Below are 5,479 nucleotides of genomic sequence, written 5' to 3'. Positions count from 1 at the left end.
GCAGACGACAAGCTGATGGAATTCAAATGGAAACAAAGTAGGCCTATTAAGAAGTTTACCAGGAATTTCCTTTGTAGCAAATTACCATACTGAAAGTGAATACCAATTTATTTCAGCCATAACTGATATATTTAACTTAGATGGAAGAGAGTGGTCCATGAAACCGACAACAGATAGCTTCTGATTTGAGAAGCATGCAAGCGGCAAGTCGTTTCGACCATTTTGGGCGGAGACCTCGCAGACCTGTCACGTCTCTGTAAGCAATAACACTCAAATCCTTTAAGTTGTTCTGGCACGCAGAACATAACAGACAAATTTCATCCTCTTTTCCTCGACATAAGATGCTAGACGAAGCAATAATTTGTGATGGAGGCAACTGGAATAAGTTTGGTCCGATCACATCTCTGAGCCACGGACTTCCTTCTCCAATTCTAAAATAATTCCTCAGGATGTTAAAAGTTGTGTCGTTTAATGCAATACCCATTTCAAAATGTTTTCTCAACTGAAGAATAAAAACCCTACAAATTAACATCCACGAATATATGCTACATATTTTTATTACCATCAACATTACGACCGAACCTCACGGGCGAAATGGTTAGTACGCCACTCTTGCTTCAATTCGGGATGTTTATAATTCAAATCTCGTCCCAGAGTATCTGCTACTCCGACAAAGGTTTCTGTCGTTTTTCTCAGACCCTCCCGTCAAATTCTGGGGTAGCAGACAAACTTTACGTTAAGACATGATCGCTTGCTTCCAATTCACCGATCATTAATCATCCTATCATCTCAGCTACTACAAACGTCATTAAATAAATAAGCAGGCCTAAATCAATAAACCACCATCATCACCGTATCTCTGTGATATTTGAAGTTCTCAAGGCAGTGCCTATGAGGATGGCTGTCTTTTGGGTTGTTGCATTATCCCTGATGATGAAGGCAGCACGTCGCTAAACTTCTACGAGACCATACGGCTCAACAACACAGAAGACAGCCATCATCATAGCAATTTTTGTTTTCCATGGACTGGAAATCTGAATCTTTACAGTTCCTATGTCTGCCATCTTCAAATATAGAAGTCCCTCACTGATGAATCCGCCAACGACTCTACTCTCTGTTCTGGAAATCTTTATAGATCCACTAAATTTCACAAGCTAAACCTAACTTCCGCAAAAAGAACTAAGCATTACTTCAATAAACAAGACAACATACGAACATTCCCTTTTAAAAGGAGCAAACATATTATTGACTTTCACAACCTGTGAGATTCGAACCAGTACACTACTTACTGTGTACTGTTTTGCATGCCTTACTGTGCAATGGGTCTCCGCCAGCAACACAGCTGGGGAGAACGGCCTTTATTGAAGCGTGTATGTGGATTTCCAAACGGAATAAGTAATTCTCACCCACCTACAACCAACATCAAGTCTGCATTGAATTGGAAAGTTCTAATTCTCTACTAAATGTGCACCTTAACGAAACTCGTAATATGCTTCATGTCCCGACCTTCCTCGCGTGGCGGGTGAAAGGCGAGATCCATATTCAGACAGCCGCCTTGAATCGATTCTGGCAGTTTTACGTTGACGTAGCGATTAACATGTGCGGTAAAATTGCTATCACTTGTTTCTTCAGTTGACTCTGCTCCCACGCGGAAGACTTTTTAATATCTACAAGGCACCTGTTACCTTGAAGAGAGAAAAATGTTGTGTTAGCAGTGTAATAAAACAGCTGCCTACTCCAAACTGTCAAGATATTTCAGGGCGTGCTTCGCGTTCCCTTCGGCTCGTTTAAAAATTATAACGTTCCGACGCCCATAATAAACTCAAGATTTAATTCTTAGCCAATAGAGCCTGCTGATTGAGAAAATAAAATGATCACCAACATGAACGGAACTCTCAGAACTGTCCAATATTTCCGGTAGGTTTTCTGTTACTTTCAGTAATTGTTTTTAAGACGATATGGGATTCTTGCTACTCACATTGAATCTACAAAGGAGGCTTTAAAACAGATAACGTACATTTGAACGTATCGGCACATTAAAACTAACTACGCGTTTAATTAATGGTACAAGTGGACGTTTCTATAAACACAGGAAAATATGAAACATTTATTATGATACTGCACAGCAAAATGTCACGTATTGTTTACTATGATTAGACATTTAAGTAAGTCCGCCAAATCAAATAGTTCACATTAGTGTAAAGCACAAATTCGTTACCAAAAAGAGCATTGGTAAACCCAAGTTCATCTTCCAGAGACATAACTGAAGGAAATGATACCACCGAAAACGACATTTACCACACGGTATAAACATCACGACACTGGATGCCACACAACCTTGGTACTTCTCTGTTTACTTCCGATCACGATGTGTGTTTATAAGACACCCTCTCAATTACTGAATGACTGATTTAAAAGAAATTTAGTTCGAACGCACTGTATGGCACTGGAGTCTATACTCCAGTGCCACACTCTTCATAGTTTCCTACAATCGGTAGTAAAAACATGGCGGACGAAGTTAATATGGGGTGCAGATCGATGTGTAATAATCATCGGAAAAATCTGCTGAAGTAATGTTGAGGTAATTTCTATGTAGACTGTAAAACAAACTCACGGAGGCTGCACGACATTTTTTTGTTTAGCTTTTGGTTAGGTGACGACTAATAAGCAATTGGAGCTTAACTTGACGAAAATTGGTACAGAAATACTCGTACACCAGAACTATACTCATAATCATTGTATGAAATTTTTAAACAGTTCCAAACATGGCGCCTTTTACTCACGTCCACCAAATTTGACGAAGGAAAACTGTGTATTTAAGCAAAGAGCTCTCCTCTCCAAAAAATAAATACTGCTACTGCTGCTGATGCTACTACTACTACTATTACTACTACTACTACTGATTATAATAATAATAATAATAATAATAGGAATAACAACCTGTAACACATTCATAATTGCGAGAAATAAGTTCTGACACGACCATGATTCAATCAGTAAGTCAAACGATTTTGATTCGCACATAGTAACTGAAGATTACGTGTAAATTTTCTTGTAAAATTTTTAAATATTTCGGATAAGACTAGTGCTTATTTGATTAATGGCCGTTACATAGTTAACTGTTACGAACGAATTTGTTAGCAAGGTGATGTCATGAACGTAATTCCTGCTGTTAGCAACTCAGTGGTACTCTGAACTTTACCTACTTTTAACTCGGGACATGGATGTCTGGATTATTCTGTTTTGTTCGGCGTAGGTAGAGATCTCGGAACCAGCTGATATCCCCCAACTGCAGTCCTAAAAATTTTAAAACGTAAAATATTCAGTTGCAGATCATTCTGGAACGGACAGACCAGAGTGGATGAACCACGACGGTTGAAAACCTCAAGCAGTCGTCCGATGATATGCATAGAATATGGCAAAAGTAAAATATCCAATGAAAACTACAATCAATCGCAGCACACATTACACAGAATGTTTCGGACATTTTGACTACGACAGCATTTCTCAGACACGAGGCCGTTCTAATTACCACGAGCTCAGCTACGTCGTTGTTTCCACAGAATTAGAAGCAACTCTTGTCTCTGTTTATTTACGGCTACAAATCTTTTTAAACCTCACAGTGAGTTAGTTGTAGTAAAAGAACAGGTAACAGTAGTACTGTGACATTGACCTTGGTCAGCAAGCAATCTATTCCACGCCTCATATGGACATGGAATTGTTACCTGCTTTTATTTTTATTATACTTGGCTAACTTGGCCGACTTACAAGCTGATTCTCAAACGAAAGGGAAATGAAATAGAAAGTAAACTTACTTCTCCTCTCATTTAAATCCAACTTCTTTCTTTCGTTTTTTGATGACGATCCAGCTCAATCACTCTCTTGCCTCTAATCCGGTTTCTTAACTGACGCATTTATCTTTTCCGTGACTACACGCAGTATCGGCAACTGCTGAAACAAGAACAGTCAAGAGACTCCGTGGTTCGATGCACCATGGAGCATATACGTCAAGTCCTTGAGAAAATTACCAAATAATATGAACATTTTGATAAAATAATCCCCTTTTTATTACCTTAAAATTTATATTTTAGGAGGGATTTGTTTCTAAATGGACTGTACGTGTTTATTTGCCTCATTTACATACAATAGTAGTTCGTATTCCTATCAGAAGCAGGCAACTTCTGAGACAGATGAACATCAATCAACATTGCCTTTAATGAAAAAGCGCCTTCTGCATGCTCTTTGTAATCAGTTGCTGCAATGGAACACGCTCATCGTGTGACTGTTGGTTGAAGGTAACTATCGTACGCACATGCGCAGGGATGGCACTATTTACAAAACTTTATTTGTACAATATTTCTTTTTCCGGGTAGGTATACATCTGCCATGTTTATTCAAATATTTGGACCTATCATGGGACTATAACGCACAAATGTATTTGCATAAAACATAATATTAATAGCACAAATATTTTAAATGTTACTCAGAATATTCACTTCTTTTTAAATGAATTCCTTGACCAATGGCAACAAAATGAACAAACGTAAGAGATCTTAATTCGAGGAGGGCAATTTTTATTAGCAGAAAACAAGGCTCCAGAAGAAGGTTATATTCTCATCCATTTCCAGATTCCTGTTTTTAGCAAACAACCAGTAAATAAAATTACTTACTCATTGTTTAGTCTATGTAAATGAGGTTATGGTCAAGGAGACAGTTCAATTATTCCATGGGTGTTGTTTCTTTCCAAACGAAATAAATTATCCTTCCACATACAAGGTACTATCACAGGTGTTCCTGACAGTTACAGATTCTGCTAATTCTGGGCTGTTATGACCACAGTAATTAACGTTATTGTTAGTATCGGCCATGAATGTTCAAGATCTGACAGTAGATTAAACTTGGGTTAGTGAACATCTGGGAAACACGCGGGACATATTGCAGTTACAAAGAGAAAGTAAGTGCTTTCTCCAAAATTTCCTCTTCGCTCAAGTATTCGGCGCTTTTATGTGGTAAGAGACACAGCACCTTGACATATTTTATTCACATAAATACTGAAATACATCTATCATGTACAGAAAAGCAAGCTATTTCAAGATTTACTTAAATATTCTTAGGGCTTCAAGCAGTAATCGGGTACCCGCCTCAAATGCTATTACATGATCGAGAGCAAAATTACCAAAACAGCGGAATGATATTGGAGAAAGGCCCAGTGACGTTTTGTAAAATGTTCTGTATTACATTCATACTTTATGAAGGATAAAAGCACCTCCTTCCAGTTTTAATTATGCTAAAAAGGACGTGTAGCAGATGGTGGATGGACAGTAGCAGTTACTCTGCTCCCGAGGGTCTGAAAATTACTATATACTGTTATGCTGAAGTGGAGTTACTGCCGTCCAACTCCTTGAAGAGCAGATCTGCGTCTGGAGGCACCAGATTCGAGTCTAATACGTTTCGTGTTTTTGTTACCAGTCCTTCCAGG

General features: G+C 38.4%; 1 long non-coding RNA gene across 1 annotated transcript; it reads right to left on the bottom strand.

Moving 5' to 3' along the window:
• Nucleotides 1-452: 452 nt before the first annotated feature.
• LOC110839416 (uncharacterized) lies at nt 453-3,948 on the bottom strand. Its single transcript, XR_002546472.2, has 3 exons — nt 3,816-3,948; nt 3,207-3,297; nt 453-1,685 (listed from the first exon to the last, which is right to left on the bottom strand). It is a non-coding gene; the product is annotated as an uncharacterized LOC110839416 (long non-coding RNA).
• Nucleotides 3,949-5,479: the final 1,531 nt, after the last annotated feature.

Source organism: Zootermopsis nevadensis, unplaced genomic scaffold, assembly GCF_977971745.1.
Source record: "Zootermopsis nevadensis isolate Lab colony 2312 unplaced genomic scaffold, Znev_1.0 Znev_ptg000028l, whole genome shotgun sequence".
Lineage (NCBI taxonomy): Eukaryota > Metazoa > Arthropoda > Insecta > Blattodea > Termopsidae > Zootermopsis > Zootermopsis nevadensis.
This window is presented reverse-complemented; position numbering and strand designations above follow the sequence as displayed.